This window comes from Myotis myotis, unplaced genomic scaffold (genome assembly GCF_014108235.1).
Source record: "Myotis myotis isolate mMyoMyo1 unplaced genomic scaffold, mMyoMyo1.p scaffold_m19_p_12, whole genome shotgun sequence".
Classification (NCBI taxonomy): domain Eukaryota; kingdom Metazoa; phylum Chordata; class Mammalia; order Chiroptera; family Vespertilionidae; genus Myotis; species Myotis myotis.
Genome location: NW_023416316.1, coordinates 48,150,858 through 48,164,672, shown reverse-complemented (window position 1 = coordinate 48,164,672; position 13,815 = coordinate 48,150,858). Strand labels below are relative to the sequence as shown.

At 41.9% G+C, this 13,815-nt stretch overlaps 1 protein-coding gene across 2 annotated transcripts in view; it reads right to left on the bottom strand.

The window, feature by feature from the left end:
- Positions 1–11,923, bottom strand: part of IL33 (interleukin 33) — a 51,590-nt gene extending 39,667 nt beyond the window's left edge. For both annotated transcript variants that reach the window (XM_036331103.1, XM_036331105.1), the window contains exon 1: positions 11,697–11,923. The gene's annotated coding sequence lies outside the window, so the exon portion shown is untranslated. The remainder of the gene's footprint in view (positions 1–11,696) is intronic.
- Between the last annotated feature and the right edge of the window lie 1,892 nt (positions 11,924–13,815).

The window sequence follows — 13,815 nt, the reverse complement described above, 5'->3', positions numbered from 1 at the left end:
AAAAATGAGGCTAGTTTAAGGGGCTTCTGGGACAACATCAAGCATATCAAAGTTTGCATCATGGAGGTGCTGGAAGAAAAAGAGAGAGCAAGGAATTGAAAACCTATTTGAAAAAAATAATAATAGAAAAAGTCCCTAACTTGATGAAGGAAATAGTTACACGGGTCCAGGAAGCACAGAGAATCCCAAACAAGGTGAACTCAAAGAGGCCCACACCAAAACACATCATAATTAAAATGCCAAAGGTTAAAGACAAAGAAAGAATCTTAAAAGGAGCAAGAGAAAGGCAGTTAATTACCTACCAGGGAGCTCCCATAAAACTGTCAGCTGATTTCTCAACAGAAACTTTGCAGACCAGAAAGGAGTGGCAAGAAATATTCAAAGTGATGAAAAGCAAGGACCTACGGCCAAGATTACCCAGGAAAGTTATCATTTAGAATTGAAGGATAGATAAAGGGCTTCTCAGACAAGAAAAAGCTAAAGGACACTGGGCCTTACAGGACACCTATTGCATAAGGCCACTCTACTAAGTGGCCTTCAATTCCTCAACACCAAACCAGTAGTATTACAAGAAATGTTGAAGGGTCTTAAGAAGAAGAAGAAGACATAAAATATAACATATGAATAATAAAATGACAATAAATATATATCTATCAACAATTACTTTAAATAAAAATGGATTAAATACTCCAATCTAAAGGATGGCTGAATGGATAAGAAAACAAGATTCATAACATATACAATCTACAAGAGACTTACTTCATATTGAAAGACACAGAAGTTGCAAGAGATGGAAAAAGATATTTAATGAAAATGAAAACAATAACAAAAAGGCTGGGGTAGCAATATTAACACCAGACAAAGGTTATAACAAGTGACAAATAAGGACCCAACAATTCCACTTCTGGATATTTATCTTAGGAAACCCAAACACTAAGTTGAAAAGACATGTGCATCCATATATATGTTTATTGCAGCATTATTTATAATAGGCAAGATATGGAAGCAATCTAAGTGTCCACCACTAGATGAATGGATGAAGAAGTGGTGCATATATGTAATAAAATATGACTCACCCATTAAAAAAATGCAATCTTGCCATTTCCAATAACATAGGTGGACCTAGAGGGTATTGTGCTGAGTGAAATAAGTTGTATAGAGAAAGACAAAAGTCCTATTTCACTTATATGTGGATTCAAAAAAACTACACAAACAAGGAGAACAAAAACAGACTCATAGATACAGAGAACATTTTGACCATTGCCAGATGGGAGAGGTTTGGGGGAGTGGTGAAAAAGGTGAAGGGATTAAGAAGTAAAAATTGGTGGTTACAGAATAATCATGGGGATATAAAAAATAGCATAAGGAATATAGTCAATAATATTGTAATAACTAAGTATGGTGTCAGACAGGTACTATATTTTTCAGGGTCATCACTTTTAACATATAAATTGTCTAATTGTTGAGTTGTGCATCTGAAACTAATATAATATTGCATACCAACTATAATTGAAAAATTAAAAAATATTTTAAAAGAAAGAATGAATTGAGCTGACTAGAAAATAATCAGACAGGAAATGGACACATGCTCCATGTGACTGGTTCCTCTCTCATTTATGTATGCTCATATATACCAGCTATTAACCATTTGAACATTACCCCTGGATGAGCCATGAGATTTTTTTTCACAATTAAAAATATGATCACCACTCAGTAATAAACTGCATCTTCTTTTTTTTAAAAAATATATTTTATGATTTTTTTTTACAGAGAGGAAGGGAGAGGAATAGAGAGAAACATGGATGAGAGACAAACATCGATCAGCTGTTTCCTGCACACCCCCTACTGGGGATGTGCCCGCAACCAAGGTACATGCCCCTGACTGGAATCGAACCTGGGACCCCCCTGTCCACAGGGCAACGCTCTATCCACTGAGCCAAACCAGTCAGGGCAAAGTGCATCTTCTTTATTCTATGAAACAACCACCACATAGTGCATTAGATAAATATTGAATTTGATTTTTGAAGACATTTAAAAATTAAGAGTATGGAAGTTTTCCACTCACAGATGTGAGAGTTCCTGGCCATTGACCAGAGTGAACTAAGTCACAATCCACACTCTGGATACTTAATAAAAAAATTAAACAGAGCTTCCCTGTGAGTGAACAAAAAATACAGCTCAGAGGTCTAGAAACTTGTCCACCATGGTATGACAAGCCTTTGTCTCCCACCTTGCCTACTTCATGGACCTCTCCAGCTGATTTAATCATTTTTACATGGGATTCAGCCTTGGTAAGCTGGTAGCTGGGTTTGAGGTAAAAACTATTTAAGTGGAAAAACTGTGCTAAACACAGTCTTCTATGTCTTATTTTTCTCCAAGATAAGACTTACTCATTTTCCTCTGAACAGATAAGACCTCTTCTTGATTATACTCAACAACCCAATGCAAAAGAATGTAATTGTGTCTCTTCCTTTTCCAAGAAGACGTCTTACATATTATAGGCATAAAAGTTATCTGGAGCTAACAATGAACCACAACCGTAGAGTTATAGTAGTCACTGCATGATTCTGCCTAGATAGTAGGGAGACTCTCTGAGTCTAAACCCAGATATTCTTTTAGGAGCATTTGCCACAAACAATCAGGAAAAAAAAAATCGGATGGTACTTAAAAAATGGACTTCTATCTAATTTTTATACTATAATGAATTAAAAGATATAAGGATTTATAAACAGTATCTCCCCACATACACACTGGCACTCACAATGCAAATGACTTTAATGTTTCTAATGCTGAGTCTAATTTCATCGACTTCATAGTACCGAAGAGAAATCTTTCCACATGACATAATAAATGGTAATAATAATTGGATAGTCAGGTGTAAGCATTACATTTCATGTCTTAGGCATGGAACCCTCCAAAATTTCTTAGTAAAACAGCTTATGCTCCTTTGAGTTAATGACATCTACTTTATTCTAACAACCACCACATAGTGACAATTACAGTATGGTTTCACAAACCATATGGCTCTTAAGTAAGTCAGGGAATGAAAAATAGTCACCCTCTTTGATAAATAATGCTACATATACATTCAGGTAATATGGATCTTATACAAGTCACTACAGGCCCAGAGCATGAAATTCATGCATGAGTAGGGTCCCTAGGCCCGTCCGGCGATCAGGGCCAATTGGTGCCTTCCAGGTGCTGGCTGGGGCCTTTCTTCCGGGTGCAGGCCAGAGCCGCCCTTCATTCCACGCCATCCCCTGGTGGTCAGTTCATAGTGGAACTCCTGGTCTCCGGGTCGAACTCCCAGGGGGACAATTTGCATATTAGGCATATATATACATATATATATATATTACATTTTTCTTAAAAGAGGAAGCTGAAGCCCAGCCAGCGTGGCTCAGTGGTTGAGTGTCATTGACCTATAAACCAGGAGGACACAGTTCGATTCCCAGTCAAGGCATATGCCTGGGTTGTGGGCTTAATCCTCAGTGTGGGGCGTGCTGGAGGCAGCCGATCGATCGATGATTCTCTCACATCATTGATGTTTCTATCTCTCTCTCCCTCTCCTTTCCACTCTGAAATAAATAAAAAGAAAAAAAGAGGAAGCTGAAGATAGCCACCAAATTATATTAGAATGAATGTTGGCATCTATGTTTGTGACTGAAAGTTTTAAAAAAGATTAAAAAGAAATCTTACTCAAGGAAACTTACTACTACTACTACTACTACTAATTTACTGCTATGAACCAATCATGTTGACTACTGATGAAGTATTGTTTAAACAGGATTGTTAAAGACTGTGGACAGATAATACATAAAAATGTATACATGATAATGGAAAAAGTAAAACCTTAGGAGGGAAAACTTTAGAACTAATAAATTCAAGTTAGAGAAAAATTCATGTTTGGATGTAATAAGCCCCCAAATGAAAGAATAAAGGGTTGTGGACAAAAAAAAAAAAGCTATAATAAATGGAACCAAAAGTAACTTCACAGGGTGATGTGATTATAAATTCCTCACTGAGCAGATCTCACCTCAGGCCTATAACGTCTTTAGCGAAAGGTTTTAAACTAGTCCTGTCCATTGTTCTTGTGCATCTAGGTTAACACACCTTTGAAATGCCGGAAGTATACCCCTCTCAAGGTGTAACTACCCTCTGGAGAGCACATAATCTTGTTAACTATCCTGTAATTCAATCTCCACCTGCTTTCTTCCACCTTCATGTAATCTTCCTTATGTTCCCTCCTTCATTCCAAAGGTATAAAGGAAATTGCAAAACTCATTCTTTGGAGCATTTGAGATCTTGCTTCCCAGCATTGTTGTCATTTTGGCTCAAATAAATTCTTATAAAAACTATTTTCAGTGGTCAGGGCACATACAAGAATCAACCAATGAATACATAAATAGGTGGAAAAACAAATCTCTCTCTCACTCTCTCTCTTCCTGGCTTTCTTCCTCTCTCTCTAAAATAAATAAAAAATTATTTACAGGTTTGGGCATTCATGTATAGATGGGAAAAGGCATATAATCTCCTCTTTATAAAGAAAATAGAACTGCTTAAGTCGCATTTCTTAAATAACTGCCATTGATAGAGCCAACAGGTTAAGATGTTTGAGTAGTTTAGAGTTGAACCCAGCAGACATGAAGAACAATGAAGTTCTGTCAAACACTTTAAGAAAATATTGAGCCTGGCCAGAGTGGCTGTTGGTTGAGCATCGTCTGGTACACTGAAAGGTTGCAGGTTCACTTTCCGGTCAAGGCACATCCCTAGGTTGCAGGTTCAATCCCTGGTCAGGGCACATGGGGACGGCAACCAATCATGTTTCTCTCTCTCTCTCTCTCTCTCTCTCTCTCTCTCTCTCTCTCTCTCTCTCTCCTTGGGTGAGGATAAAAAAAAATTGAATCTTTGGCTAGGAAATCCAAGAGTCATAATGAGCAAAACATTTGTACAAAATGTCTCAGATGCACTAGGAAAAATTGTGATGATCATCCAATTTATAAAGTGAAGGGGAATTAGATGTAGACTAGTGTGCTGAATAAAAGTGAAGCACCAAGCCAATTTTATGGGTGGACTCCCCTTGGTTCAAGCAATACCAATGGAATGGCAAATGAAAGTTACATACAAAAATGGTGACTGGCAGGGTATTCTTTCTTTAACATGGCTATGAATGTAGCCCTAAAGAAAATAGGTGTCAGGTTTGAATATCATCTCACTAACATATTTTATGTTTGATAATGATGGAAACTTTGAATAGATGATGGCTTCTCAAAGAGGATTAGAAATGCACTAAATGATGTCATTTGGAATTCAGCTTCCTTCATGGTTCTTTTTCCTTCATGGGACTTGCATCTGGGTTTAAATCTCTGGTCTAAAATTTACTGATTATGTCATCCTGGCTTAGTACTGAAAGGGCAAGGAGTACGCCCTCCACCTTGCCCCAGGGTAAGGGCTACGCCCTCCACCTTACCCCAGGGTAAGAGCTACGCCCTCCACCTTGCCCCAAGGTAAGGGCTATGCCCTTCATCTTAACTTGGCCATGTGCTCAGCAAGCTTCTTCCCGCAAGATAGTCAAGGGAAGTGCACGCCATCACTATGACCACATCCTGTGTACTCGCGCCTGGCCAATCAGCAGGGCCCACAGTCCTTTCTCCTCCCCTTACCCCAAACCCCTATAAAACCTCTCTCCACACAGAGTTCTCTCTCTCTCGGCCACTGGAGCTTACCGTTGCATCGGTGAGTGTGGCAGGGGAGCCAAACCTAGGTTTGAAATGAATGACTCTTTGCTTTTGCATCGGACTCGCTGGCTCCCTGTGGGTTCTTGGGAATCATGAAATCTGGGCACAACATTTGGGGGCTCGTCCGGATTCCCAAGACCATCGAGGGACCCCCGATCCGAAGAGTCTGACTGACCGCGGTATGTGTGTGTCTTTGTATGTTCTGTTCAGTGTGAGCTCGTTTCTGGAATTTGTAATTGCCTGAGGGGTCTAGGCGGACGCGCCGTGAACGACCACAGGCAGGGGAGAGTTGGAAGACGTTCCGCTCCCCAGGAGGGATGGATATGCCCCTCACCCCAGGAGGGATGGATATGCCCCTCACCCCAGGAGGGATGGATATGCCCCTCACGAGGGATGGATATGCCCCTTGCAGATTTGAGACGAGGCAGGTCGCTCCTGCTGGTTTGGCGTAAGGCCAAGGTCTAGTTGCTTCCATGGAGTTGGAAGCCTGTATTTTCGGGCCCTGTTTAGTGTTCTGTGTTTGTACTGGATGGATGTTATGGGATGGACTCAGACTGCTCCTTTGGGTATTGTGATTGATCATTTCAAGGAGATTGGGGGAGGCTTTAGAGCTCCCTCAGGAGTTGGGAAGTTGTTAGGAATTGAATGGATTGTTTAAAGTCTGAATGAATGTCTGGTGAAAGTGTGGGAGTGTGGAGGGAGGGGAATTGCCCTCCCCCCTCCTTTGTGTGGTGGTCGGGTGGCCCCCTGAGTGAGGGTCTGTGGAAACAGGTCACCCCCTCCCCAAGTAAATGCGTCTGGGACTTCTGTGCACGTGTTAGGAGAAAAGCTGGCTTAAAACTAATGTGCGCACCGTCCGTTTTTGGATAGGGTTTTGGGCTAGTGTATTTAATTTGCTACCTAAGATTTTAAAAAGTTCTGCAATATAATGTTGGCCATCTATCTTTTAGGGGTTTTGGTTTGCTCTTCCTTTGTTTATTGTGAGAATGAGGAAATCATCTTTTCTGTCAGAGAACAGTTTAGACCGCCACAATGTTGAGCTGCCTGACTTGGCAGCCGCCATGTTGGCCGCATGGCATGCCGTGCCCCTGGGGGCCACCATCTTGGAACAGCAGGCCCCTCCCTCTGACTTAGTCAATCACAAAAGGAATGTCTGCTCACTGAGGCAGGATGGGATTTCAGGGGTGGAATTTTAAGGTGGAGTTTTACTAAGGAAATGCAGATGGGGCAGAAAGTGTGCCTGCCTCCCAGATTTATTTAATACTAAATTAGCAATCACGGTCTTAATATAATTTTAGTGGTATGATAGACCAATGTTTTGAGCAGTTGGCTTTATAAGGGCCGACAATAGAGCTTGTATTTCTTAAAGGGCTTGTAGATAGAGAATTGAAAAGCTTTTACAAATTCATAAATGCATCCAGGATTTCTGTGCACATGTAAAGGAGAAGGCCAGTTTAAAAACGAGTGCGCATAGTTTTGAGCTGAACTTGACCTTTTGCTGTGTACAGAATAAAAACCCAAGACTGTTTTGGCCTTAATAGTTATGGGTTTGCTTCTTGAATTCCCCAGCAGGAAAATTGTGACCATTTTGAAATTTAGCAGCTATGCCAGGATAGCAGTAACCCAATTTCTAAAGTAAAGTACAATTATTTCAGGTAGAAACTGTGGTTTAAAAGTTCTAGCTACCTGGAAAGCATGGCCTTGGTATGATGGGAGGAAAAAGAAATGTTAAATGGATGGTAGACCAGTGAGCTGGGACTGGTCACTGATGGTGGATTATGAAAAGGGCTGGACGTGGCCTAACTTCTCCTTCCTTGGTACCCCTGAAACGTCTGAGGGTACTTCTGGCCTTGGTTTTCCAATGTGTTAAATCTGTCGATTTTGTTGTTTCGCCGAAATCCTCTTGAAGGACATTGAATGGTTCTTTCCTTCCTCTTTAACTTTTGGGGGATTGTGTGAATGGATTACTGATGTAGATTATCAAGAATCTCTAAGGTACTTGTCCTGTATCTGGAGGAATGGCTTCTAGATGGTATTCACCGTCTCTGGGACTTCCGGAGGGAAGTCAAAGCTCGGACTGGCTAAGGGTTCGAATCTGGCCTATCTTTTAAAAAGGTAGAAAAGAAGCATTCCTAAGCAGTTTTCTACTGCCTCTGTTTAGGGACTTGTTCTGTATCTCGACACAACTGAAACTGATTTGTTGGTATTTTGTGGTATAAATGTGGCATGTACCTCGAAGTTCTTAATGGGGAATGTATCTAGTTATCGTGCCTATTTAGTCTTGATTTCCTTGTTCAATATGAGTACCGTTTCTATCTGGATGAGACATAGGTCAAGAATCCTGTCCTGGGATGTGGGAAAGGGAGGCCTCCACATCTGTTCCTGTCAGGCCCCCATCAGGGGACTTGGGTGGTGTTCCTGTTATCTGCTCAAGATCCCAAGACTGTAAAGGTACTTGTTCACTGAAAGGGTGTATGTTTGTATGTCTACTTGGGTATAATTATTTGTTCATGTAAGTGTGGAAGTCTGTGGGAAAAAAAGGCACACGCTTGCCCCAAGAGCGCTTGCTCTCTGTCAGAGGTGGATTAGGCCCGCCTAACTAGTAAACATCTCTGTCTGTTTGTTTGCTGGGAACTTTGATTTGCTATGTGATATTCAGTGCTGGGTTGGGATTTTGGAATTCTGGGGTAGATTTAAAAGGTATTTGTGGCTTTTCTAGTCTGATTGGGACATTTAAGGGTGGGGCTCACAGTTCCTCAGGGCAGAGATTTCATGGGCCCTTCCCCCTGCCTGTGCTGAATTAAATAATACAGGCCAGTGTCATTTGGCTTGCTGGTTAAAGGAAGACAATGGGCCTTAGAATCTGTAAAGGTGAGCGGGAATGAAGCTGGTCCAATGTACTGAAAGGGTTTGGTACCTGTTGCTGCTGTAACTGATAAACAGGGTTACCTAGAAGCCATCAGGACTTAGAAGTTCTCCAAGAGAGGAGGAATCTGTCTGACTCGGAGACTGGCGAGGACTGGGTGGCTTTTCTTTAACAATCTCTTTCCTTGAGAGGGCTCCAGAGGGCGCACGAGGACATTTGGCCGCGCCTCCGCACCATCTATGAGACCAGCCCAACCCCAACTCCTCATCAGCACAGACCAGGAGATTGGGTCTACGTCAGAAGGCACCGCCGGGAGACCCTAGGGCCACGTTGGAAGGATCCCTACATTGTGGTGCTGACGACCTCCACCGCTCTCAAGGTAGACGGCGTCGCGACCTGGGTCCATCCGGAAAGACTTCATCACCAAATGGAGCATCGATCGAGATCAACGCAACCCGCTCAAGCTCAAGCTACGGCGTGCTCGACCTGCCTGATGCCGGTAACATGACTTGGGATCACTCCTGTCACCAGGAGCCCCCACAATACTGTGTAATAATGCCTGCATCTTCATGGACATGGATCCAAAGAGACAAGGACAATTTATAGGATCACATGTTTAGTAGCAGAAGATTTGGCTGCCTGAAGCGGCCATGATGCCAATATTATGTTTCATTGTATTGATATGTTATATTAACCTTTGATTCTTTTGCAGGTTTGAATGTATGTTGGCTGTCCTGGAAGGGAGCTGTGTGGGGTGACCCCCAAAAGTAAAGGGTGCCTAGCTGCCAAGAGGGCAGGGGCCCAACTGGGCAGGGAAGGGTGCCCATCAGGTTTTGGTCTCTTTTGAGAGACAGCTAACAGTTGGCAGCCTGTAATACTGTCTTGCAGGCCTGAGTCACCATGCCATGTCAGGGGTAGTAAAGCTGGAAAAAGCCTGTTTAGAATAGAAGGTCTGAGGCATGGTTATGCATAGAAAGAAGGTTTTATGCCAACAGTTACTGTTTTGTTTTAAATCCATGAAAAGGAATTAGCAAGGAAAGTCAGAAAATCTTAGAGTAGATCAGTATGTTTTTCTCCTTATGTAATTCCTCCGAAATCTGGCAATGCTAAATAAGTACGTTTCTTTGCATAGATTCAGTAAGACTGGTTCCTAATAGTGGTTTTATTAACGGAAAACTTTGACTGGAGTATCATGTTTCGAAGAGCCCTATCTGAGCTCTAAAGACTTGAAGCCAGTAAAAATGCCACGAAGAAAGCCTGGTATCCTGCTTGGGAGCCCTGAAGATGGCTGGCGCTGGAGCGTCAGGCTGATGCCCTACCATCACTGGCGGTTGGTAAGAGTAGAAGGGGAGCAGTAAAGATGCCTCTGCATCCCTGCAGAACCCCACACACTCTGGGCCGCAACAAGTAGGAGGGCTACTGAGATGGGCCTTAAAGCCTGGAGCGTGGGCTCAGGTGGAGTTGCTACAGGTGAGGGATTCACCTAACTCAGCAGATACTGCAGGCAGGCTTGATGGCAGCTGGATGGCTTGGCTTCCTGGCCCTACGGGGCACATTAAGATTCAACCATGAAATTCCAGCAAAGGTAGTCAGTTACCATTCTTGTTGTGTGTATGCAAACATCAGGACAGTAGATAAATTAATCTTGATTTGGCTTTTTGATAGCCATGGAGGAATTTTAAGAAGAAAAATCCTGTTTCAATAGAAGTTGTTAAATCTAAAATGGTTTCTTTCCCTTCCACCGGGCCATTTGTTAAGCTTATAGGGATAGTTCAGTTGATAGTTCTGTGTGCCCAGTATGGGCCTCTAGCAATGGTGGAATAGAAATGCAGTCCGTCTCATGATTGAGCCGGAAGTTCCAAGACAAGGGGGGAATGAAAGGGCAAGGAGTACGCCCTCCACCTTGCCCCAGGGTAAGGGCTACGCCCTCCACCTTACCCCAGGGTAAGAGCTACGCCCTCCACCTTGCCCCAAGGTAAGGGCTATGCCCTTCATCTTAACTTGGCCATGTGCTCAGCAAGCTTCTTCCCGCAAGATAGTCAAGGGAAGTGCACGCCATCACTATGACCACATCCTGTGTACTCGCGCCTGGCCAATCAGCAGGGCCCACAGTCCTTTCTCCTCCCCTTACCCCAAACCCCTATAAAACCTCTCTCCACACAGAGTTCTCTCTCTCTCGGCCACTGGAGCTTACCGTTGCATCGGTGAGTGTGGCAGGGGAGCCAAACCTAGGTTTGAAATGAATGACTCTTTGCTTTTGCATCGGACTCGCTGGCTCCCTGTGGGTTCTTGGGAATCATGAAATCTGGGCACAACAGTACAATCTTTCCAAATCTCACTTGTTTAATTTAATAAATGGAAAAGACAATATTTATGTCACAGAGGTACTGTAAGGAGCAAACGGGATAATGTGGGAAACATATCTCACATTTAGTACATGTTCAGTGAGTAACAATAGTTTCCTTTAGTGACTGCTTCTGACTTACTTTACCTTCATTATTAAAATAGTCTGGAGGCATATGTTCATGCATGGAAAGATAAGGCAGAAAAATAGACAAGGAGAAAAAAAATGCCATGAAATGGACAGAAAGAAATAAAGAGAGCAAAACAAACTTTAAAGGAAAATTTAAATGAAGAAAAGTAGCAAAACTAATGAGCTTTTGTATTTACCCTGTTCGGATGTCAATGCCTTATTTTTTTTTTTTCACAAATTGTTTGTTTTTTAACAAATGATTTTGAAGAGATGGCACCTAAACAATTGTAAGTTTGTCTTGGATAAGCATTAGGAGTATGAAGGAGAATCATTAACTTTCTTTCTTAAGTTTTGTGGTGAGGGAAGAGAACATTTACTATAAAGTCTATTACAATCTATTTTAGCAATTAGTTGATTTTCCAAGTCACCCAAAGAAAAATCAAAGTGGTATTATAAGTTGGTAGCAACTGTCATCATCAATTTATACTGCTATTTGCAATAATAATAGCAAGTTAGCCTCATATATTCTATATAAATATAAAACAGTTCTTCATGGTTTCCAAGATCTTATTTTGCAAAATGTGACGAAAATCTATCAAAATAGTGGTTTCATTCTTACCTTGTGATTTCGTTTTGAATTCTCCCTGAGAAGCTGCAGCTCTGTGTTCCCGAGAACTTGCAGACTCTATTTATTACCCAACACTTGGCAGAGAACCAAACTGCTGCAGAGGGGAGATCTGAGTGGGTGAGATTTTAGGTTTTGAATTGCATGTAAAAAGCCAATAGAGGGATCAGTCCTGTCAACATCTAAGATTCACTGCTTTCTTCCCATATTCATCTTAAAATTAATACAACAATTACAGATTTTATGTTCTGCATTTTTATTTTGTTTGGTTGTGTGTGTGTTTTTTTTACTTACAACTCACATCAGAATCATTTCACATGCAACCCTCATCCCATGTCCAGCTCACCACCTTCCTCTGCCCTCTACAAATTTCAACTTGGCTCCTTCAGAGTTCAACTTCACAACTTCACCTTCAGTGCTGTTATTTTGAAACGCTTTGTGATTTATATTTGCATTTTTGGCAATTGGCTTCTTCACTTGCAACCTTCACTAAGTGGTCAGCTTATTCTTCTAAACTCCTTGATGCATAGTCACACTCACTTGCATATCAGTAATATGCTGCTCATCTGCAAATGAAAGTTCTCAGATACTTCATGCATCTTAACATACCTGACCTGCCTCTCTGCTCCCCATTTTCATTTATCCCAAAAATCACAGAGAATATATTGCTTTTTCTTGCAAAAACAAATACTGAACTACAGATCCCAGCTCTTCTTACCTCATGAGAAATTTTGCTGTTACATGTCCCCTCTCCCTCTCTTTTGGCATCTGTAATATAACAATAGCAGGAAACAAGGGGCTGAGAGATGCTTTTTAAAACGTGGACTGTTTCTGCATTCTAAGATCACACATCAGAAGAAAGACTGCTGTTGTTCTTAGAAGGAAACTGTGCTGTGGCTGTTTGTTAAATCCGTGCAGGCTTAGCAAGCCCCACAACCATCCTGCCCACAAGTTTAGAAGTGTGAGCTTGAAACAAAGGGGCAGAAAAAATGTTCTGTAAAATTAAATAACAGGAACCTTTTAGTTTTACTTTTGGCATACTGAAAAAATAGAACTTTAGGATTCTGATATCCAGGGGAAAGTGGAGATGAGATAGCAATAGATAGCTGGTCAGGAATTGGGAAACTTAGTACTGTGATAGGCTTCCTTTGGCAAAAACAACCAGAAAATGAGGAACAAAGAAATCTTATCTATTTTAAAAGAATTTACTGTTTTGTGTAGTAAATTCCTTCTGAGCAATTATCTGCTACAAGCCATAATGGTGTGTTTGTCAGGAATGAAGGAAGAGGGCTGTGTCCACTCTTGAGATAAAGCAGTGAAGACGGAAGGCAAACAAGAAGGAAGCCAAGAATGACTAGTGCTGATAGAAAATTGAACTGTGTGAGGTAAATGGGAGGGAGAGGTTCCAAATACAGCCAAGGGAATGTCAGCATACTCTATTATGGGAATTCTTACAAATACTGAGGTTACAAAGGATAGTGTGACTTTTTCATGGGAATTCTTACAAATACTGAGGTTACAAGGGATAGTGTGACTTTTTCATGTATGCTGAACTCTACATTATTATAAAATACTTGAGGCCTGGTGCATGGATTCATGCACATTGAAAGGAAATTAATTAGAAGGTGGCCAGTGGGGTGGGGCTGGGTGAAATGGGCCAGACACGCCCTGGAGCCAACCTCCTGCGGTCTCTTCCCTGGCCGGCTGCACCTGGGGTGCGCCGGGGCTCAAAGGTGTCTGTGGAGTGAGCGGGGTCCCTCCGGCAGGTAGGGTCCCTCAGCCTGGCCTGCGGGGATCAGCTGAAACTGGCTCTCCGACACCCCCTGAGGGGTTCCGGACTGCAAGTGGGCACTCTGCAAAGTTGCTGTCACTCAGCAGCTCCTGTGCTGAGCGTCTTCGCCCTGAGGGTCAGTGCGCATTATACCTACTGGCCAGTCGGCTGGTCAGCTGGTTGCCTAGCCATATATCCTTTTTTATTTACTTAAGAAGTGTCTCTTATAATCAATATATGGTTGTTGTTGTTTTTTAAAAAACACAGTTTGAGTATCATGTATCTTTGAACTGCAAAAGTCTATTTACATTTATTGTAATTATGGAGATATTTGGATTTATT